At 32.5% G+C, this 25,744-nt stretch overlaps 1 pseudogene; it reads right to left on the reverse strand.

Moving 5' to 3' along the window:
• The window catches only part of LOC106065879 (ubiquitin carboxyl-terminal hydrolase 34-like), a 73,359-nt pseudogene that overhangs the window by 14,088 nt on the left and 33,527 nt on the right, over positions 1-25,744 (reverse strand).

Here is a 25,744-nt window from a genome sequence, read left to right on the forward strand (position 1 = left end):
GTAAATAAAAACAAACACATCTAGCTCATTCAGTTTAATAATAAATAATAATAATTTTATTTATAAAGCGCTGTTAACAAACAAAATGTAGGCTCAAGGCGCTGTAATAACATTATAAACACAAACACGACAGCTAAAATGAAAATCTAATCTAAAAAAGTTATAAACAGATAGGTCTTAAAGTTCTTCTTAAAAGTGGTGTAGCATGTTGTCTGTCTGAGATCAATGGGGAGTGAGTTTCATTTTTATGGCTATTGGAAGCTGAATGGTTTAACTACTATTGGAAGCTGAATGGTTTAACTACTATTGGGAGCTGAGTGGTTAAACCACTACTGGGCGCTGAATGGTTAAACCTCTATTGGAAGCTGAATGGTTAAATCACTAGTCAGCAGAAACAAGACTAGAATTAAAATCATTGCGGACAATGAAATGTTCAATGTATATGCATGCCTCTTAAGGAGAGGAGTAAATGTGATTGGCAACATTCAACCCTAATAAAGTATTGTCCAGTAGATCAACAAAACTTCAACTGTCCTAATGTTCCTCAGATTCCAATGGATTTTTAAACAAATTGGTTTTATTTCTTATGTCTCTCACCTTTTTGTTTTAAACAGTTCATTACATTTTTTAGGCATATTATATAGCATAAAGATAAAATGATTTCTCTATTGATGTTATGTTCTTTATGATATTGAAGTACTATAACTCACATAGTCTGGCTGTGAAGATTTACTTCCCATGTAGAACCTGACCACCATACTAATTGTGTTAATAGAATTAAGAAATGAAGCTGAGGGGAAGTCTGTGTTGGAGTCTTGAAGCTTAGCAAATTCAAACAGGAAAGTGAAGTATTCCATCAGATATTTATTGGTGGGCCTCATGCCACACTCCAACTGTTGACACAAGAGAACAAACAAATCAAGAATGCTATTACTTCTAGTTTCATGTTTATGACTAAGAATATTAAATGAAGTTTAACTTACACTTACATTGGACAGAAGTTTGGTAATGAATCTGGTCAAACAGCTGTGGCCACATATGTCTGAGGGATCCATATCATTACTTGAACAAAAATAGTAAAGTCATTATAGCCAATGTGAACTTAAGATGTTTGAAGTATTGATTCCTAAATGAATTAGATAACAAAGCCATAACTGTGTAAACACTTACCCATGAACCAAATACTTGTTGGAGGCCTTACTAAGCTGATTGATCATCAATATGAGAAGACGCTGGAACATTTGTCGGATCATGTTGTTGGGGCACTTGATGAGTATGTGCTGGACCCACCAATCATCTTCAGCCATGTGATCAAGAAGCCACTAAGTGGTCAAACATTATGATTATTAGTCATATAGTAGTCATGAAATAGTTAAATAGTATCATTGAAAGATATAGTAGCACAAAATGTTATTATAATAAAATATCATTCTTATCATTTTCATAAGAACTGGACATGAAATATTGAGGCTAGTTTGTGTACTCCTTACCTCACATGGAACTAAACAGCTGCTGAATTTCTTCATCAGATAATCAATCCAGTTAGGCATGGATTTCTAAGGGAGATAATCAAACAGTGTTAATAGTGTAATATTACTTTGTGGGTAACAAAAACATGTATGATAACTTGAACAAAAGTAAGTTTCACACTATGAGTTAGCCTTATTGAATACTGAAACATTGGTTGCAATATCATTGTTTACCTTCTCCTTGGCATGAATAAAAGACTCCAGAAAAAAACAGGATGCAAGAATGACTGCTTTATGATTGGCTGCTTCAGTATCATCAATGTGTAATGTGCTAGGAATGTGAGAGCACATCTGCCAGATGTGACTGAAATACAAGCATTCAAAATAAAACCACAAGATCTACAATCAAATACATTCACCCATCAACTAAATCAAATTCTTTGGTTTTATCTATCAAAATACTATGTTCAAAAACTCCAAGATGTCAAAACCTGTGTGAAACTCTTTAACTTCTGCCCACATTTGTTCACCAACTGACTTCCCACACTTCTTATATTTGCTTACAGATGTGTGCAATGGATGTTTCATTTACAGTAATTATAGAAGTATCAGAAACAGGAACAGCATGAGAGTTTATCATTTGTTAGTTGGGCACTAATATAACTACTAAACATCTCTAGAAGACTTTACTTGAAAAAACAAACTAAAAAACAATGACTTGTATGAAGTCAAGAAAAGTCTAGTTATTACTTACTCAAAATACATTCGGTCAAATATACTTCTGTCTTTCAAAAACTGTGTATTATCCGTCCATATCCACTGTCAGGAAAATTCAGTTGTTATTATTGTAAATTATACATAATTTATCATAAGTAGTTTAACAAAAAAAAATTACATTAGAATCAGTTGATGCATTTAAAATTATTATTTTGAATAAACCAACTTACATTGGCTAAATCAGGGTTTAACTCAAAATTGTATTCCTCTTTCATTTCTGGTTGTTTTGATACTACTCTCTGATAGAACAACATGTAGGCACTGTTAGTCTGAGAATAGAGAACAAACGTTAATTTGTGGTCAATTCTTTTTTTTTTAAAGACATTTTTAACAACTTACTATGCAGGCATTGTCTATATAAATCTTTACCTTTTCAATGGGGAAGTCCAAATACTTTTCAGAGACCGTGTCATATGTTTTTCCCTAAAAATAACAAATAGTTTATGAATGACTTTTTACATCAGCATAGTTTGATTGAATTAGATACAATAGAAGTCCATTGCAATGTGGAATGAACAGAAAATAGCTTACATTCATCTCCCCACCAAAAGCTTCATTCGGGATATTACTGGCATCAAAAGGCTTCACATCAGCATCATTGAAATGGTACCTGAAATAGATGACAGTGTACTTTTGGTTTGACTTTTAATAAGTAAATAATTTAAACTTTTTTTCAACAAAATATGAATTACTTAATATGTTATAGTACTTACAAAATCAATTGATTAACTAAATGTACCATTTGTTGGTCTGTGTGTCTTTGATCAGGTTGTAGTAGTGACCACCTTCTGCACTACCCACATGAACTGTAACCCCAATCAATCTGTACTCATGGGACTGGTTCTCCTGGGATGATACTTCTACATCTAGAGAAAGATTTGTTTTGTTGTTGCATAGAGTGCACAAGACAAGTTTTAATACTACAACATTCTTACAATTCTACTTGAAGTGAGTTGACAAAAAGCAGGAACCTTTGATTTTATCTTTGCCAATGAGATTATGTTCCATGTAGCGAGACATGTCCAAAGTGTCAGGGAAGGAAAAGTGGGTGTTCACTTTCTCTTTCATCATAGTCAGCATGTTAAAAGAATACCTGAGAGTGTTGAAACACAAGATCTGGGGCAACTTACGAAAACATGTCCTGTTAAAAAAAAAAAAAAAATTAATTTTGTTTGATCTCAAATGGAAAAAAAAAGTGAGCAGTAACTTAGACATACGATGAAAGAGTAGGACTCACCTTTTTTCAGCTCTGACCTTTTTGTGACATTGGGAACATGTGTACATGTTGTCCCCTTCAAGCATGTCTTTGACTGTCACTTCATCTAATGATTCCTAAACATAAACATTCAGTACTTGTGATAGTATGATCATAAGATCAACAACTAAAAAATTGAATATTTTCTAAACACATCTTAGTGACCTATTGAAAGTCAGCTCAAAAACACACATAACTCAACTTACATATAAATCTTTCATGTGAGCCACACCACAGCGTACAGTATAGAATTCCTCAAATGTACGACTCACATGACTACAGTCCTGCTCAAATATAAGTAATGTTCATAGTATAAATGTTTAAAATGCTGATTGAAATTCTTCTACTAGTGTCAATATTAAAAAAAGATTCCATTGACTCACCAGAGACACAACATTGTTTGTTGTTTCACCACCAAACATTTCTTTAATCACAGTTTTCTGCAGTAAAAAAAACAAAAACAAAGTTTAACACAATACAATCATAAACAAACACACAACAGATAGCATCACATGAAAGTACTCCAGTACCACAACACTGCCTACCATTTCTGAAGAAGTTTCCTCCAACTTTGTAATGATGTCAGTGAAAAATTCTTGCATATCTTTTTGTTCTCCTGTGTTGAGTGGACACCTGTCCATGGTGTAAGTCTTACAAAAACTCTTGGGATTATAAGCTCTGCGTTCGCTCTCCTGATGGGAACAATGTTATGAAAACTTTGTGGCTTCAAATTTAGAAATGTTTCAATGCTTTCAAATGTTACTGTATTAAAAATGAACAGATTCAATGTATTCTAGTACATCTTTGAACAAAATTCAATGTATTCTAGTACATCTTTGAATAAGTCTTTTCAAAAAAAAGGTAATCACCTGAAGGTAAGCAAACATACGTTGTAATTCCATCATCATGGCAGCATGAGGTCCAGAGTCATCAGCCTAGTTGAAAAAAAAAAAAGATTTTATTGCATGACCTTGCATTCTAAAATAATCTCATTTAATGTGTAGTACTAATTGTTTGAACTCAAACCTGAAACTGAAGTATTGACTGTCTCAGCCTAGGAATCATAAACAACTGTTGTATAGCTGTAGCCATATAACAAGTGGCTCCCAAATTTGTCAGACCTACATAGCCACATTTTGCTCTACCATCCTCCTGAGGCCAATAGTCCCAAGGGTAAGAAACATGAGATTCTGAGAGAGAAACAAAATACTTTCTGACTAAATGTATATATATATATATATATATATATATATATATATATATATATATATATATATATATATATATATATATATATATAAATACATCTTTATGTCTTTTAAAAAAAAATTTAATTAAGAACCAATTAAAAGAAAATGTGTTTTTGAAGATAAGATTCAAGTTAGTTTTATGTATAAAAAAAAAACAACAACACTTTGTTTTAATTCAGTATAAAGTGGAGTTTAAGGAATTTATTTTTGTTGCCACTTAGAATAACAAAGCAAAACTAGGGAAGTAGCAAACCTCTGGAATTCTGTTTCCTGAATGTATCCACAGCTTTGGAGTAGTTTCTCATATTTCCACTACACATCTCAGCCACAAGGTCATAGGCAGCTTGCCTTGGTCTTCTGACTTTTACATTTAGGAAAATGTGGAAACTTGGGACTTGGCACCAGGAAAAGGAAGTCAAACAGTGCATCAAGAAAGCGCTGGAGAAAAAAAGGATTATCTCAACAATTCTTTGCTAAAGTTAGCAGTTAAGTGTAGTATAAAGAGGACACAAAAATAATCTCTGATCTGAAGCCGATTCTCAATGTCTCCACCAGGATTGCAAAGAGTTCATTGGACAAGATATTTAAAGTTCAAGACTAAATTAACAATTAACAATGACATTATCAAATAATATATAGTAAAAAAAAATATTTTAAAGCGCTTATGTTTAAAACACACTACTTGGATATTTTAAAAAAGACCATAAACAAAGCATTGGGTGTGTTTAGTATGAGTTAAGTAAAAAATACACACCTAACACTTTGATTTTTTTCTATTTTATGTACTACTTTAAAGTGCGTTTCAGTATAAGCATTTCTTTTTTGTTTTTTTTTTTTAGTCTTAAAACTTTTACTACCATTTTTGACCACTCTACTACTCAGAAAATGTAACAGTCAAATAAGAACTTACGTGTGTCACACTAAGGCCTTTACCATTCACCAATGCATAGAGGTGTGTAGTGTTATTGTTTAAGTGCCACCTACCACTTATCTCCACTTAGCTATTTTCTATATAAATAGCAAAATTAATTAATTGGGACAACTTTATTGACTAATTGGTGGATTTTTTTTATTGATTCATGTGTTTGTCATCTAGCTTGAGCTTGTATGCAAAATTCACTGATGATTGAATGAGAAATGGTCAAAAAATTTATTGCAAAATTCCAACCATACAAGAAACATACACTTAATAAAAAAAATAAATAAAGCTTACAAAGTTCTCTTCAGATAAAACAAATGCTGGATTGTGTCTGTAGAGAGCAGCTGCCACGTTAAGGAGCCCTATCAGTCCTTCATCTTCTTCATAGCCTTTATGGGTCTCATAGTAAGGTCTGTTGAGTATGTCATCTGTCACTTGTTTAAGCAGTACATTCATATTGATGTTGGGCTGCACAGACAAATTTTTCTTATAACAATACAACATCACTAGATCTATATTTTAAGCTAAAAGTATGTAGTTCATCATCTAATGTAAACTAAAGAAGTAGGAAAAAAAAAAACAACTAAGAAAGTTAAGTAAGAAATGAAAGTCTAACCTGTTGTGAGTCTAATTCATCAAGACACATTGGAATAAATAAAAAGTAGTCATGACAACCAGCACCATAGATTTCTTTTTCTTCTCTGGTGAAATCCATCTAATCAATATAAAATATCATTGCAATTAAAACTAATATCAAACTGTAATAAAAAAGAAATGAAACTAGGTTAAGCCTGATATTTTCTAATGAATTGGCTGTGGACAGACCTCATATTTTTTAGGCTTAAACAATTCTGTATCAGACAAAAAACTCAACAGCTGTTCAAGGACTGGTGCTAGAAAAGGTGTTCCTTTCTTCTCTTGCTTGGTTTTTCCTAAACACAATCTGTGCAAACCCAAGCAAGACTGTTTACGCACATGTGCCTGCAGAGTAAAAACAACAAAGTTAGATATGAGAATAAACAATTTTCATAAAAAATTCACCAGTGCAAGTAAACTGATCAAAAGTAACACTTTGCAATGAAATGAAAGTTCTAATAATCTGTATGAACATTCCTTTATTTGATCTATGTACAAGTGTGACTCTCATATATTTGTCATGCTGAGTGGCATATATCTATTTATAGATTTAAACAAATAATAGTAATGGCAAATCATGAACTCAAAAACAGATGAATACCTCTGGAGCCTCCAGTGTTAGACGTTTAAGCCAAGAATGAAAATTGTCAGCATTACACAGATAATTTAACACTTGATCACAAGAAAATGCCAATGACACCAAGAATGACATGGCATATTGCACAACTGAAATGTTAAAGACATAGATATTTTGGTTCCACAAAAGATGACCAGATCAAACATTAATTGAGCTATGAAATACAACAATGAAGTTCTTACCTTCCCGTCTACCCCAAGTACCACAATACAACTGATTGGAATCACTAGAATACAAATAACAACAACAACATTAAATACAAATTCATATTATTCTCTTAGCCATCCTTATAAAGCTAAACTAAAATTAGCTTAAAAAGTGAGTGTACCAATATTTACTAATAATAGGACATTTGCCTGGGAATGAGACATTGTCATTTCTTAAAATGCTTAGGATTTGATGACAGCACTTTTAAATCAAGTAATGTACTTTCAGTTGTAAACTTACACTGGCATTGCAGCATCATATAAAATTTGCATGAGTATTTGCACAACAGCTTGAACATCTAACTTGTCTAAGATGGACTGAAAGAACACAATACATACATTTAGTCTTCAGCAACTACAGTTTATATTTTCTATTGAGACCTGGCACTAAACAAAGTCAGCTTTGTACCTGTGAGATTGTTGAAATAACAAAAGAATTTCCCTTTTTGTTCATAGCTCTTTTGTTACGAGGACTAGTGCTACCTTCTCCATCTTGTGTAGGCTCATCAACTGAGAACTGAGAGATGAGCCGTAACAAGTAGCCCAGACATTCTTGATTCCACTAAAATACAAATACATTAAGACAATATTTTAAGCCTGCACAATTCAGATCGTTTCCAATGATGGTGTGAAACCATTATTTATAAAATCTGCTTACAAGAAATTATCATTTTTCAGGTTAAGAATGCACAACAAACCTGGCTCCATATATTGCCTTCTTTACACTGCAGAGATCCATTCATGAATATATCCATCATGTGACTCAATCCTCCTTTAGAGATAAACTAAATAGAAGAGTTCAAGTATTAGTTATGTCCTATAGAGATTCACTTAAATAGAAGAGTTCAACTATTAGTCATGTCCTATATAGAGATACAATTAAATAGAACAGTTCATGTATTAGTCATGTCCTATAGAGAGATATACTTAAATACATGAGTTCAAGTATTAGTCATGTCCTATAGAGAGATACACTTAAATACATGAGTTCAAGTATTAGTTATGTCCTATAGAGAGATACACTTAAATAGAAGAGTTCATGTATTAGTCATGTTCTATAGAGAGATACACTTAAATAGAAGAGTTCATGTATTAGTCATGTTCTATAGAGAGATACACTTAAATAGAAGAACAACTATTAACATGCTTGGTACTAGGAATGTAATGTGTATAAAATATTATTTCCTAAAAAGAAACTCTTCAATAACAAAGTCACCTTAATACACCACTGGGACTTGCTGATTGCCTGGGATTTCTTGTCTTCAGTAGCATCACCACTTCCTGTACGCGTCTACAGAAGAGTTAGAATCATAATTAAGCATGTATCACTATACAGTAATATGTTTAAAAACAAACATATTCCTTAGCTTATTAAAATCCTATTGTTCAGATAAAAGTACAAGTAACAGACATGTTTATATCAATCAATATTAGTTACTTCATTCATAACTTTATATTAGCAATAGGACATTTTTTGCATGCCCCCTCTTAAGTGTGTAGTACAGCTTGAAGACTTTCTGAGAGACTTTAGCTTACCAAATGTTTCTGAGAGACTTTAGCTTACCAAATGTTTCTGAGAGACTTTAGCTTACCAAATGTTTCTGAGAGACTTTAGCTTACCAACTGTTCCTGAGATACTTATCCTTACCAACTGTTTCTGAGAGACTTTAGCTTACCAACTGTTTCTGAGAGACTTTGGATTACCAACTGTTTCTGAGAGACTTTGGCTTACCAACTGTTTCTGAGAGACTTTGGCTTACCAACTGTTTCTGAGAGACTTTGGATTACCACAATTGTTTCTGAGACTTTAGCTTACCAACTGTTTCTGAGAGGCTTTAGCTTACCAACTGTTTCTGGGAGGCTTTAGCTTACCAACTGTTTCTGAGAGGCTTTAGCTCCATGTGCCAAGAACTCCACTGTCTGTAGTGAATAGTAAAGTCTATGGGGACTGTTGGGTGGTAACAGCTGTTTCCATTCTTCCTGAGTTACAACCTGAAATACAAAGACAGATCCACTTCTAGTATATAAGGAAAACAGCGCTATATCCATATGGTTAATTATATTAATAGTTTGGGAGCACAGTTGCTATGAGAGAGCAAATAATTCTTTATGGTTAAAGTTGTCATTGTAACAACAGCTAATCAAAATAATGGTGTCTTTAAGTCTTAGTGAGTATTACTGTTTCCCAATCAATAAATTTACCTGATCAGTTGAAATATTCATAAAACCATTCAAGAGACTTTCATTAGTTGGCAGCATCATCAAAAGCTCCCAAACATCACGAGATAGTCTTCTAGCCTCGGCTTGTATACTAGCTTTCCTTTCTCTTTCCTAAACAGACAAACTACAGTGGATGAAACAGCTTTAATGAGCATAGTTTAAAACTATTAGTGCATACGATTGAGTAAGCATGCCAGAGCTTCATCTGCAAAATTTAACAGTGCCTACAATAATTCACAAAAAAACTAAATCCAGCTAGGGGCATGAGCCATTGCTTGAATCTACATACCACATTCTCCAGTTGGGCACTTGGGTCACTCAGCTGTTCTAACAACTTAAACAGATGATCAAAATGTGGCTCAGCAATCAAAAGATTCATGGGTAATTTCTTCCTGTCTGGAACAGACAGACCAGAGGAGGGAATAGAACCATCACTTTTACGTTGCTGTCTGTTGGCCCCAATAGAAACAAAGACATGCTGAAAGACAATACAAATATATTTCACATTTATTCCTCATATTTCAACCAATGAACATACACTAAAAGTAATGAACAGTTACACAGTTAGTTTTGAGACATTTAACAGGCTTTACAATCCAAGCAGCAGAAAAGTTCTGTTAATTTAATCCAAGTTGAAAACAGGAGATTTAGATATACAAGAAAAGGGTATCGAAAAAATTAGCCAACAGAAAGCCAAATAAAGCATCAGGACCTGATGGTGTCCCAGCTAGATTGTCCAAAGAAGCCACAAGCTAGCACCAGTGTTAAAAATACATTTTCAAGTATCAGTTAAAAAGAGTAGAGTACTGAGGACTGGAATGAAGCTAACATCACTCCTTTATTCAAAAAAGGGAGAAAAATCTGATCCAGGAAACTACAGGCCAGTATCACTCACCAGCATCATTTTGTAAAAATACTAGAACACATAATAACTGTAGTAATAAATGGCTCTAAATCAACACCAATAACAGTAAACTCAGGTGTACCCCAAGGAACTAGGGCCACTACTGTTTCTAATTTACCTAACTGCATTAGCTCAGAAACAAAGGTTGGATTATTTGCAGATGATTGCATAATATATGGAACAAAAAAAACAACAACACAAGATACTGAAATGTTACCAAAAGAATTAGAAGAATTACAGAAATGAGAATCATATTGGAGCATGTCTTTCCACCCAGAAAAAATGCCAAGTAAAAACTACTTATTTTACTCATGGTAAACAAGTCTATCAGACTAAATAATCAAAATATCTAGGTGTAATAATAAATAAAAAGTTATCATGAAACCCCCATATTGTCAAAATTATTAACAAAGCATTAGGATTTATAACCCCTATATTGAAAAAAATTATTACCTTATCAAACAAAGCATTGGGGTTTTTTAAAAGCAATTTTTAGAAATTAAACAAGTACATAATACTAAAAAGAGTTTGATCTTGGTTAGGCCAATATTAGAATATGGTCCTCTATTTGAGACACCTCAATTCAAGAAAACATAAAAAAAGAAACTTAAATTTAGAGACACTTCAGAGCAGAAGAATAAAAAGTAAAGTAGCAGTAATATATACAACACCGAACCATAATTCACAAATACAAAAACAAACTCTAATAAAATACTCAGAAAGACACAAGGATAAAGGCACATTTCTGATTAGGACAAATTCATATAAGTGCTCCATTCTTCCTTAGTTATTAGAGCATGAAATGGATTGCCTGAATCAACCTGGAAAACCTAGGACTAAGCACTAACAAATATGTATCGTGAAAATTATGACATCCTGCTTTGAGACACAATATGAGTTACAAAAAAGTGTTGCTGACCTGTCCATCACTCATATGAAGATCTCCAAGAGTTCTTTCATCCATATCTACAAAAAGCTCTTGTCCAGAACTGATCATTCGCAGTGGCCCCTCGCCCAACATATGACCAAGTAGGGGGGACATGATTCCAGAGGTGGCTGTCTGTTTGGGCTGCTGTTTCTGAATGTCTTCCCACCAATGAGTTACTTCAGCTCTTAGTTCAGACACTAAATTGCTAGGATGCATCTCTATTTGAGCCTAAAAAAGGTTAGAAAAAGATACAAGTTTGCTGCGTAAGTAACCTTACTACTTAGGGCTTAAAATAATGCACACATTCTACAAATCTTAATACAAGAAGAAAAAAAGCCAACCCTAAACAAACAAAAAATAAACTCACCTTGTCAGACATGTCAGTATTCTGCAGAAAAATATTGATTGTCTGTTGCTTGTTAGCAGGCAGATGACTAGATATACCCACATTGTCTAACTGCCACATATGAAGGTGGTAAGCATAGCGTTGTCGAAAGGCATCTAGATGATGCTTGAAAAGAACTAGACCACGTTGAATTACTGATAACTTGGAAACAGGATCCTGAAATAAATAGTTCCACATAATTTATTTTCTGATCAATACCAATAGTACAATGAAGACTAGAACACTAGCACTCCTGATGTTAAACCTAACTGTGTACCCTTGAAGAAATGTTTTTCTCTTCTTTCATTTATGTATTCATTGAACAATGCCAAAAACATTTCATGGGGAAAAAAGTTAATTACCATTTAGAATTTGACAAAGAAAAAAATAAGACCAAAAGGATATGCTCCAACTGTCTTAGATTCCCCCAAATTGTGTATAGTAGTCTGATCTCTATTAGTCACACATATCTTCATAATACTTACATCTTTTAATGTGTCCATAGCCTGAATCAAACTATTCATACATCTTTCAACAAATTCTTCTTCTTTATCTAAAGTCCCTCCTCCATAGTTGATGTAGTAATTGTTTAAGATGTGAATGGCTTCAGTTGAAACAGATTTAGTATTGGCCTTTAAAGCTATTTCCCACAACTGATCCATACCACAAGTCTGAAATGATGTAATGACAAATTGAATGTGAAATCAAGTCACCAGCCTTAAACTAGGTGATGAAAACCAAATGTATATCTTGATGTTCCAACATACACTATACAAGTGTACACTGGGTCATACAAAATGGACCTACATCTATATGTATAACTTAAAACACAGAAATAAATATTAAATGAAATTTTAAAACTCCTCTATGCTGTCATTTTTTCAAATTAAAAATAAATTTTTAAATAGATATTCTTAGATACATAGCCATCAAATTAGTTCAAATTGTCAGCACTACAAACTAGCAATACAAAAATCCCATAAACTTTAGTTTCATTTATTGTCTTTCTTTTATACTTGCTAATACCCATGCTACGCTAAGGTTTAAATAGTTGTAAATATGTTTCTCTTGCCTTGAACACTCTTAAACCCATCAATAAAACAACCTGCATTATAATGCTTCCCCACCCGCTCAAATTCTGTCCTTTTTTTGTGTCTCTTTCATACTACAAACAAAAGGCCTGCAACCCCTTATTATAGATTATGCACAAACTCTTCTTAGGCCCATAAATTGTAGCCTTCCATCTCCATGTACTACAATACCCCCCCCCCCAACCAATTTACACACAATTTTCAAATGAAACGCCCCTTCCTGAGGAACAGTTAGAAAGAATAAACATTAATATTTGCAACTAGTCCACTATTTATAATTGTTATTATTATTTTGTCAGTCATATATCTACACCTTAATTAGAATACCCGATCTTCGCAAACTGTATTATATGCCCCCCCCCCAAAAAAAAAAAAAAAAACATGCACACACACTCACTTATATTCACTGTGACAATTTTTATGACTTTTAAATTTTGCTTTATAATAGAGGCATAATTGCAGATCTAGATCTAGTTGTTTTAAAATTGTTCTACACATTATCATTAGCTACAGTCTTTCAATTGAACAAAAGAAAGTTACACACCAAAAGTGTTAGTAAGTGCTTAAGCGGAAAGAATTATTGTTTTTGTACTTTATGACATTAAAAAGATGGCTTTCAAATACATAGTTGGTAGAAATTGTGAACAAAAATTATTTGTGGTAAATCTAACAGCTGCAGTTTTGATTTTGAAAATGGCTTAGCTGTCCGAGGCTTGCGTTAAGAAAAAACGTTAAATTTTTATATTTTATAGTCATTGGCTATTGGGAGAATTAGCGATTAATCAGTCAGTAGTCAGGACCTTTGTGTGTACCTGTTCATCTGGCAGAAGAGATTTTCCATGGACAGACATACAGGTAATGTTAGATAGCTGCTGGAAAAGATTTAAACCAATCATTGGCATTGTCTCAGCCTTCAGTTTAGGCATCTGAAATAGATATGTCAATTTGTTAACAAAAAAAAACAACATCTTACAATTACAAAGATCATGTAAACAATAAAAGTCTATAGTTGAAAACTTTCTAGAGTTAAGAATAAATTTGAATTTAAAGAAGAAATTCAAAGAGCAATGCTATAAATCTACTGATGCTGGAAACAATGAATGATGAGCTGTACATCATGAAAGGAGACAAAATCAATTACCTTAACAATAAAAATATGTTTCAGTGTGTCCAAATCAAGGGCATGATTTTCTTTACCACGAGCTTGGTCATAGAACCAACTGAGACAGTCCTCACAACTTTCTGGGTTGGTTGCTAGACACTCCCAGAGTTGATCAGTCTGTTCCTGGCTGAGCCCTACATAATATAAAGAATGTTACATAAAAATTGTGTACATTAAGTACATAGATGATGCTAACAAATATTTACAAGAACCACTTATTTTCTAGTTGTGTTGAGTCACTTTCTAGTCAAACTTTATTATATGGCATTGTTTTCTAAGGTGAAGACTATTAAAGAAAGAAGGTATAACATTTAGCTATATTTGTAAGGTGAAGATTATTAAAGAAAGAAGGTATAACATGTAGCTATATTTCTAAGGTGAAGATTATTAAAGAAAGAAGGTACAACATTTAGCTATATTTCTAAGGTGAAGATCATTAAAGAAAGAAGGTATAACATTTAGCTATATTTCTAAGGTGAAGATTATTAAAGAAAGAAGGTATAACATGTAGCTATACTATCTTCAATAAACCATTGGTGACTGAGGGCAAGCGCTATATCAGTGACCAGCTGAGCAGACAGACTGGTAGATGGTAACTCAGATTTAATATTTAAAATTATCAGTAGTCTGCAGCCCTATTAGAATTATGAGGATGACATATTGACATGCACAATCAAATCTACCTTACAGAAAATCTTGCAGTAATTTACACCTATTTTTACTTTTTTCTCTTTTTAAAAAACCTTTGTTTACTATTTGATTAACTTTTTGTGTGTTTTTTTTCTAGATCTATATACAATTGCTTGTTTATAAAATACACATCACCATGACTACACTAGAAGTGAAACTTGTAAGTAATTCAAAGGAGGATAAGGCCTTACATAAAGGAGTAAAAAAAAAAGGCATAGGCCTAAAATTGTAATGACTGAAACATGTTAGTACATTTAAAGCTGTAAAACTACTCTATTTAGAATTAGATTACTCAAAGGAAGTGACTTCAGCCAGTAGTTTAGTATTGTTCTAGATTATGAGACACTGTAAAGTCTTTTTCTCTCTTTTGTCCACTATGCATTGATCAATGCCAATGTTCTTGCATTATGGTCAGGAATACAAAAGATAAATTCAATGATCTTGAAAGGGGTTTGATTAACATCTGTATTATTGGACTCTACAAACATGTTTATGAAGGAGGTTATTATCTTCCTGCTATTGAATAATTTGTGTATTTAAACCAGAAGATATATGGAGGACTAAATTTGATTGATGGATGAAAATATTCAATTGCAAGATGACAAGAGTGAAAGATTTCACACTGTAAGTTAGAAGTTGGAACACTAAATATTGCTCTGCCAGGACAGATGACTGAAGACATTGACATCATTCACAAAGCAAAGAAGGAAAATATTGAGAAGGAAATAGAGACAAATAATCAATGGCTTAAGCAAGAGAAGTAGTAATTAGTGTTCTGATCCCAAATGTGTTTCATCTCACGTGTAAAAAGAAATTAAGAAATAATACAGTTGAATAATAAAAAAAAGTTTTTAAAATATATTTTCTTTGATTCAGTTATGTAGTCAGGAAACAAATATTTTCTGTCTTTGAACATAGCAAGGCCCCATCTTGACATCCAATTAAATTTTAAATAGAGAAACATTAAAACATCTATACTGTCAAATTAATGAGGTGCTATTGATATTTCCTTAAGGCCATTATGCCATGTTCACAGTACTTCCCAATTAATAAAGTGTCAAGAAAAAATATAGCAAAATGATGAGGTCAAGATCAGCTGAAGTCAAATAAGTTCTAGAAATTTTCATGAATGACAAATTATTTGCTCAAGGTTACTACAGCCAGCGGACCTCACAATTAAGTGGAGTTGCTGGCTTTATATAGTAGCCCTTTAGAAGAAAATTTAATTGAAAGTTTTGAAACATTTTAATATTTTTCACCAAATAAATTTATTTAAAACTCAAAATTTTAAATTTTAAAAATTAAAACATAAAACACTTACAGGGGAATAAAGTATATATAATTATAACTATAACAATTCAGTTTACTTTATGAACTAAGTTGATACTGTTCAGTTTTTATTTTTTCTTATTACGTAGAATTAACTCCCCATAGTTGTTTTTTAAATTAGATAGATTTTCATTGTTATTGCCCTTAGTTGGTAAAAAAAAAAATACACTATCATAAAGTAGTTTATATAACTCTAGGTAACGACCTCCCATGTGCTTAAAAGAGTGTGGCTTTAAAAAGGCTCTATTTTCTTAAGATTGATGTTCCAGAAAGTAGTGATGTGGGATAATGAGCTTAATACAATCTGTTCATGTTTTTGTAAATGTTATATATCTGAAAATATAATAAATATGGCAAGAAAAATATTTTTTTTATTAATTTGGCTCTTATCTTATCTTATATAATACAGACGTTACTTCAAAAAAAAAAAGAAGATGATTACGTCCTACGCGTCATGCATTTAGTCATGCATATTAACCAATGACTTAAATTCTGCCAAGTCACTGGTTTTCCTGGCTAGCTCAGGCAACCCATTCCATGCTCTAATAGCACTAGGGAAGAAGGAGTATTTGTACAAATTTGTCCTAGCATATGGGACGAGGAATGTGCCTTTATCTTTGTGTCTTTCAGAGTATTTTATTAAATTTTGTTTTTGTATTTGAAGATTATGGTTCAGTGTTTTATGTATGATTGCTACTTTACTTTTGAGCCTTCTGTCCTGAAGGCTTTCTAAATTTAGTGATTTTACTAAAGGTGTTACTCTAGTCAAATGTGAATATTCGTTTGTTCGTTTGTTATGAATCGCACTGCTCTATTTTGTGTCTGTTCTAGTTTCTTAATGTTTTCTTGAGTTGAGGGGTCCCAAACGGAGGATGCATATTCTATTATTGGCCTAACCAAGGTTAAATAACATTTTAGTTTTATGTTCTTATTTGATTTATAGAAATTTCTTTTAATAAATCCTAATGCTTTGTTTGATTTTTTTGTAGTTTCATCAATATGTGGATTCCATGACAGTTTTTCATTTATTATAACACCTAGGTATTTTGCGTTTTTAGCCTGTGTTACTGGTTTGCCATGAATAAGATAAGTGGAATTAATTTGTTTTAGTTTTTTTGTTACTCTTAACAACTGACATTTTTCTGGGTGGAAAGACATGCTCCAATTTGATTCCCATTTCTGTAATTCATCTAATTCTCTTTGTAAAATATCTGTGTCTTGTGTTGCTTTTATTGTTCTATATATTATGCAATCGTCTGCAAATAATCTGACTTTTGTTCCTGAAGTAATGCAATTTGGTAAGTCATTTATGTAAATTAAAAATAGTAGTGGACCCAAGACTGTTCCTTGAGGTACACCTGAGTTTACTGTTATCGGTGTTGATTTAGAGCCATTTATTATTACAGTTTGTTCTCTCCCTATCAGAAAATCTTTAATCCACTGATGCAGTGGACCATTAATGCCGAAATATTTTAATTTTTTAAGCAAACTATGGTGGTGAACTTTGTCAAAAGCCTTAGAAAAATCTAGTAAGATAGCATCTATTTGTTCACTATTATCTAAACCTTTGAAAAATCATCAATTAGTCCTATTAGTTGTGTTTCACATGATCTATATTTCCTAAAGCCATGTTGGTATGGTGTGAGGACATTATGTTTGTCTAAGTGGTTTATAATATTGCTACATATTATGTGTTCTAGGATTTTACATGTGATGCTGGTAAGTGATACTGGTCTGTAGTTTCCTGGGTCAGATTTTTCTCCTTTTTTAAATAGGGGGGTGACATTAGCTTCTTTCCAGTCCTTTGGTACTCTGCCCTGGTTAAGTGAAGCCTGAAAGAGTATTTTGAACACTGGGGCTAGCTCATTGCTTAGTTCTTTGAGTAATCTAGCTGGAATACCATCAGGTCCAGAAGCTTTATTTGGTTTGGTGTTGGCTAATAGTTTTTGAATTCCATTTTCTTGTACTACTATATCTTCTATGTTGTCTACTTGGTTCAAATTCAGTAATATGTCTTTGTCTCCTGGGGCTGAGAATGCTGATGCAAAGTATTTGTTTAGGATGTTTGCTTTAGTTTCATTATCATTATGTATTATGTTATGTTCATCTTTTAATGGCGCTATGCCTGTTGTTTCCATTTTCTTTGACTTAATGTATGACCATAGGTTTTTGTTGTTATCTTTAGATATTACATTGTTTATGTATTCACTCTACAGCTGTCTGCTTACTTTTTGGGTTAAGTGTTTAATTTTTATATACTTTTTGTAAACTCTTTCTGCATTAGTTTCTTTAAATTTTCTATATAGGTTTTCCTTCTGTTTACAAAGCTTCTTTAGTCTATTATTAAACCAGCATTTATTTATTTTGTTTGATGTGTATTTAGTTGGTATATGATTTTCTATAATGCTTTTAAGATGGTTTTTAATGAAATTCCAGAGGTCATCGACTGGTTGGTTAATGTCTTTTTCTAATAAGAATGTTTGTTGAAAGTTTAATGCAGCTTGGTGTAGTTGTATTAGGTTACATTTATTCCAAAGTAAGATTTTTCTTTTGGGTTTTGTATTGGCTACTGCTTTTATCTGACTGTGTATTTTTATGATCTCATGGTCTGATAGACCAGGGATAATATCATAATCAACTACTAATCCAGGTCTGTTGGTTAAGAAGAGATCTAATGTGTTGTTTAATCTAGTTGGCTTTTTAATGATTTGATCTAAACTTAGGTTGTGTAAAGTTTCTATGAAAAGCTCATTTATGTCCTTAAGGTTTTGGTGTTTATCTATGGTTAGTGTTTTCCAATTTATATCAGGTAGGTTGAAATCACCCATAATCCAAAAAACTGCATTTTTATTTGTCTCTTTAAGTGTAGTAATCTGATTACATAGTTCCTGCATGTATTCTAAACTAGAATTTGGTGGTCTGTAAATGCTGCCTATTATTAGGGATGTTGAGGTGGTATTAATTTTACAAAATGTTGATTCTATATTTTTTGAGTTAGGTAAGGTAATTTCTTCTGCTATAAGAGTGTTTTTTTATTGCTAAAAGAACTCCTCCATGATTATCAGCCCTATCTTTTCTAAAAATTTCATAATTACTATTGAAAATTTCTGCATTATAAATTATATCATAATATATCTTCTAGATATAGTGCTACAGCTATTGACTTGCTTTTAATGGTCAGTTTTAATTTTGTTATATAATAGTTACATTGGTAATTAGCTCAATAGCCACATGAAATATATATATATATATATATATATATATATATATATATATATATATATATATATATATATATATATATATATATATATATATATATAGTGCTTTTTTTGTAAAAAAAAAAAAAAAAAAAAAAAAATAGGTGCCGGTACTCAGTAATTAGGTGCCAAACTTTTAACTACTAATATATTAATAATAAACGTTAAAATACAAGAAAAGTAATAATTTTTTCCCCACATTGATAAAGGTACCAGTTGTGACAAGTCAAAAGCTTGCTGTCAGAGTCACTCTATTTTATCACAGCATTAATTATATTTTACTATTATTTATTTATTTTATTTTAATTAGTTCCCCGTCCTATCCCCAATTCTTCACCCGCCCCACCTTTTTCCTCGTCTCACTAGACTGAGTCCACCACCTTGGCCGCTTTTCCCTTATCTTCCCTTGACCGGGGTAAAGATAAACACACAGTCTCTTTTATCTTACCTGCCGGATGTCTGACGGCCGCAGTTGACACCAACTTGGGTGGAATACAAGCCAATCTTTCTTCCCCCTCCCCTACGTCTCTCTTTGATCAAAGAGATTACTCGGGTCAACACGCCTCGTGACACTCCAAGGTGCGACTCTTGTCGGATTCACCCACGTGTAAGATAATTCTTAGCCTAGGACATTTCCTATCCCCGCCCATATCTCCCGGCCTATATAAGGTAGAATAAGGCGGAATAAACACTCTCTCATTTCTCATTTTATTTCCTTTATCTCGGCTGACCGCCTTGATAATTTTACTATCGCACTAATACTGCGCTTAGAAAAGAGATATGAGTTATCTGCCCTGTAGTTTTCTACTTTGACTAGAGTTGCGCCCCTTGAACGGACACTCTCCTTTCAAGCGCACTCCACTGTTCTCGGCCGACGGCCATGTGTAAACAAACTGTCATGGTCGCTGACCACCGCCCATTCCGCCCCCCCCCCCCTTTTCACTTTCCAACTTGTGTTGTTTTTTTAAGATAATTATTTCCCCTTTTATGTACATTTTTATATTAGTATTTCCTATTCTACGTTCATTTTATATTGCTACTATCAGCCATCTATTTTCCAAATTGTATTCTAAAGCAATTTTCCAATCTGACGAATGCACCTCAGTCGAGGGCATCAATAAGATGCATGAGAGACATGTCCTAACTTGTCTTTATTTATCCGCAGCCTCCCTCAGATGTTTGCTTATTTTCTATTTGTTTGGCATTGTCTGCCTAGTCAATTGCCTACTTGCTATTGAGTATCACCTACTGCCTACGTGGATCTACTCAACTTTACTACTTGGCGCTATCGGATCTACTTGCCCGTCTATTCGACAGCCCACCTGTCAACTTATTAGGTGCGACGTCCCTATAGACCCAGAGTCTGTGCGAGACGTCATAGCTACGCCAACCCTCTGCAACTCACTGGACATATCCTGCTCACTACGCTGCCCACGGCAGATCCGCTCTGCCCGCAGTACACTTGTGCCCACGGTAGCCGGCCACCCGCCCTACTGTGCCCACTACAGATATCAGGACTTTGGATTGAGACTCCACAAGAACTGTGTCACCGGCATCCCTCTATCCGCTAGAACGCCACCTCCAGCTGCAGAACCTCAAGCTAGGACAGCCAGCTGCGACCCAAGCAGGACAACCAGCTAAGTTCATTAAGACAAAGACACTCTCTTATTAAGTGCACGAGTGATGATTAAATATATTATTGGAGCTAAAAAATAGTTAATCGACTTAATTAAGATTTGTAAGTTTTCTGTTCGGCACATGCGTGACTTTTCTAATGTAATAAGAGCGCAACATCAAGCTATTGGACTAAATCGCAGCTATAGCGAATGAATGTATGTAAAAATGCTTTAGAAAAACAAATTTGAAGGTTAATTTGATTAAAATATGAAATAAATGGACTATATTTAGTATGTTCATGTGTTAAAGTATAAAAATATCTTTGCGAAGAGTAGGTCTATCAACTTAGACTTGAATTAGATGTTGTAGATCTAGGGTTTGAGAGATTTTTAATAACCTTTTGGTTGCACGATGAATGGATATAAAGTACGTCAGGACAGTCAGGACATCTAAATTCGCAGAAATAATGAATGAACTTATGTAAAAAATGCTTATGAAACACAAATTTGAAGTTTAGTTTTATTAAATAATGAAATGAATGGACAATAATTTGCATTTTCATGTATCAACATAAAAAACTATCTTTGCAAAGTGTAGTTCTTAAAATTAGATCTAGATCTACATCCTTTTGGTCGTCTCATGTAAGCATGGCTATATTACCCAGATCCTTGAAATAGTAATACTTTCATAGAGTTGGGCAACTTTTTTTTTTTGAGGGTCTTAAGCTTATTTAGGGATACTTTATATACGGTCATACCATTTTGAATTCTGAGGGATATAGACACCTAAATACATACATGCGTCTTACTTTCTGCTTTATAGTGTATATATTATTATATTATAGAGGGCCTTAGTTTGTGCATTACTATTATAGAGGTCTTAGTTTGTGTATTACTAATCTAGTGGATTGGATTTAGATATGTCAAACTTAGCTAATGTTCCTTTCAAGTTTTTTCACTTTCGCCACTGAAATAAAAGTAGTTTTGCAAAAATGGGTTTACCCGTTATATGAAATACAAAATACTTTGCAAACACCTTTACCTGATTTGTTAAAATATCTTTAATAGATAAATTTAGCTATTAAAATGAATGAAGTGTGCAATGAATAGGTTATAAAGTATGTCAGGATGTCTAAATTCGCAGATATAAGGAACGAATTTATTTAAAATGCTTTTGAAACACAAATTTGAAGGTTAATTTTATTAAATAATTAAATCAATGGAATATAATTTGTATTTTCATGTGTCAAAGTAAAAAACTATCTGTGCAAAGTGTAGTTCTTAAAATTAGATCTAGATCCTTTTGATCTTGCCTCATGTAAACATGGCCTAGATCCAAGAAATAATAATACTTTCATAGAGTTAGGAAACTTTTTTTTAGGGTCTTAAGTTTGTTTTAGGGCTACTATACCTAAGTTACAGTTACAGTTAGAACCCAAGGAACATTTATGCCAAGTTTTATCAAGATTGGTCAAACAGTTTTGATTTATATGAATACTCCTTTGATTCAATACCAAATATATATTTCTAGGAACTAACAAAAAAGTTTAAAAAATTCAATCAAAGCATTTTTTGCACACTCCAGAAAAGGGGGGGGGGGGAATAATTATTTCCCTGAGTCATATAGTTAATTAAACAGGTCTGCCGATAAAAAATGAATGAAAAGAAATCTGAAAATAATTTAGGCAAGTATTTTGAACTATTAGGTGTACACCCATTTTGAAGGATACTTCTCAACTTACTGAAAGTCTCTGGTGAATACTGGCAAGAAAAAACACAAGACAAAAACACCAATCTAGAGGAAACTTCTTCCTTGAAGCCATGACTGAAATAGATTTAGGATTAATATATTCATAATGTGATGCAATGAAGGCAAATACATCCATTAATCATTCCAATAAACATGGATTTAGAGCTTAGAACTAAAGCTTTTTTATTTTCATAAAAAAACATTTTGAGATTGTATCCTCATGATATGCCAGTTATTCTGTTATGGGAACAGACCAAAATTTTCTTTTGTCTAGATTAAAACTAAATACTAAAGTCTTGAACACACAAATATCAAATTAATATAATCACAATACAAGATTGAAAAGTAAAGGTTTCTATGTGACTGTAGTATTTAGACTAGATAAATAAAGGTTCCTATGTGGTATTTAGACTAGCTAAGTTTGAGTCTCTATGTGACAGTGGTATTTTGACTAATACTAATATAGTATGAGTTTCTATCTGACTGTGATCTTTATCTAGATCTAAATTTAAACAATCAATTTTAGATCTAATAAAAATGAAACTTGGAATATGTGCATATTGGGGAAAACAATGAATAGTTTTAGTTGGCATCCTTCTGAAAAGTAAAACAAATTTTTTGGGTCACTAAATTGGAAATGAAAATTCAGAATTTTTTATCAACATCTAATTTTTTTAAATCCTGATTGTTTTTGTTTTTTTAGCGGCCCCCGTAAGGGGAAAAAGCCGCTATTAGGTTTGTGCAAAATGTCCGTCTGTCCGTCTGTCACACTCAGATCTCGAAAACTAGAAGAGATATGAAAAATATTATTTCATCATTAAATCCGGCTTGAAAAGTTTAGGTGCAACGGCTACTTTTGGTTTTCTAAAAGCAAACCGTTTAATTTATAAAATTAATTATGCAAGCGATTTTTTCATAAAAATACACCAATTCTAAAACAATTACGTAAATGTAAGGGAGGCAATGTTACAATATGCTAACAAAGATGGACAATTTTTGTGTATTTTCAGTATCACTAAGTCAAATATATTTTTAAAATGTACAGGAAATGTTTACAACAAATACAAATAATAGTTAAAGACGTTTTTTCTGGTCAACTAGCTGCTAAAATTAAAAGAAAACATTTCTGTTTGTTTATAAGGGCTAATAATGCACTTTGTATGTAAATATCACGCACATTTTTTTAAATGGACTTTTTATGCAGCGATTTTCGTGCAGTAGCGTAACGTCGCAACATGATCAGGTGCTAAACCAATTCCTTAAACTTTTTTTAAAAATCAGATTTTATTTATTTTTTGTTTAGTGCCCCCATCCGAATAAAAGAAGCTTATTTTTGTGCGTTTTGTCTGTTGGTCGGTCTGTCCGTCACGATTAGATTTAAAAAACTAGAACTCTAAAAGCTATTGAAAATCTGATTTACCCTTTAATGTTCCTCCCATAACATCTCAATAGTTTTAAGTATCTAAAATTGATTGTTCCGGATTTTTTTGTGCAAAACTAATCAACGCCAACAAATGTTTGTTTGCTCTTCTAACTTATATTACATTCAATTTCCATGCTTAAACGTTGCAAAAACACATTATCAATAATATGTTGTTCCGTTTTTTATGTAAATAGCATATTAATGCTAAATCATAATCTCTATACTGACTTATATTTCATTAAGTGTAAAAATGTTCCGGATATTGTTTTATAAAACATGAATTATGCCTAATGATTGTTTGAAATCGCATAAGGCTTTTAAAAAAAAGTAATTTACTAGAATTGATTACTGAAAATTACTTTTTAGATATTTAATTTTCTTGTAAAACATAACATAGAAGTTTTGTAATCGATAAAGAAAGTTCCGGATTTTGTTTCTTACAAATCGTCGCCAGAAATTTCCGAATTTATTTAAAAATCTACTAACGCCAAATAATTGTTTGAACTCCCTCTTCTAATTAATAAACAAATAATCTTCTCATTTACGAAATAATGTTTTTACGGATTTTTATGAAAAATATTTTAACTCACTACTCTCTTACAGTACATTTAACTTTCTACCTAAAACATTAAAAAATCTAATTATCGTTAATATTATGTTCCGATTTTTAAGGAAAACAGAATCCAAACACCAAAGTAAGGTATGAAAATCTCTCCACGTGGCTGTAGTACATCTAATTTTTATACGAGACCATCCAAAAAAATTAATTAACGGTATTACATTTATCTGAAATTCTCTTTTTCTTTTACTATTTATACAAACATCAGGAACAATCTATTATATAAACTTTTCAATTGTGTTCATACCTAAAAATTATTGCGATGTTTTGAAACGTAAAATAAAGGTTAATCAATTTTTAATAACTTTTAGTTGTTTTTTTTATATCAAGATAACGGACAGACCGACTGACAGACAAAACGCAAAAACAATGTGGCTTTGATCCTTTTAAAATAATATCTATTAGAACTCAGTGCACCAATGTCTATGAACTATCGTTAAATATCTCGTGTAAATAAAGACATTTTTTTTTATGGTACCGGTACTAGCCTATTGTGAGGTAATGGAATTTTTTTTCTTTGACGTCATATGAATGGACTCTTTAAATGTAATGTTAAAAGAACGCACTCGGTGCACCAATGTCTATTAACCCTCGAAAAAATTGCTTGTATTAATGAAAACATATTTTAGTCTAACTAAGCCGTGTGACGTAGTGTTTTTTTTTTCCTTTGACGTCACATGGAATGAATTCTTTAAATGAAATGCTAAAAGAACGCACTCGGTGCACCAATGTCTATGAACACTCGAGAAATGGCTCGTGTTGATAAAGGTGATTTTTAGTCTAGCTAGGCCTTGTGACGTAGTGTTTTTTTTTCCTTTGACGTCATATGGAATGAATTCTTTAAATGAAATGCTAAAAGAACGCACTCGGTGCACCAAAGTCAATAAACACTCGGATAAATGGCTCGTAATGATGAAGGCGATTTTTAGTCTAGCTAGGCCGTGTGACGTAGTGTTTTTTTTTCCCTCTGACGTTATATGGAATTAATTCTTCAAATGAAATGAAAAAAGAACTCGGTATAGTAATGTTTATTAAGCCTCGTTATGTGACTCGCGTTTAAAAAAGGAATGATATCTTGATTTAGATCTAATCTAGATTTTTTAAACTAGATCTAGATTTTTATCACAGTATATCTAGATCTGGATTTATATTCTAATTAAAATTATTTTAGAGTCTAGATCTAGAATTTCTAGATCTAGTTTAGACTAAAATAGACTA

Source organism: Biomphalaria glabrata, chromosome 3, assembly GCF_947242115.1.
Source record: "Biomphalaria glabrata chromosome 3, xgBioGlab47.1, whole genome shotgun sequence".
NCBI classification, from domain to species: Eukaryota; Metazoa; Mollusca; class Gastropoda; family Planorbidae; genus Biomphalaria; species Biomphalaria glabrata.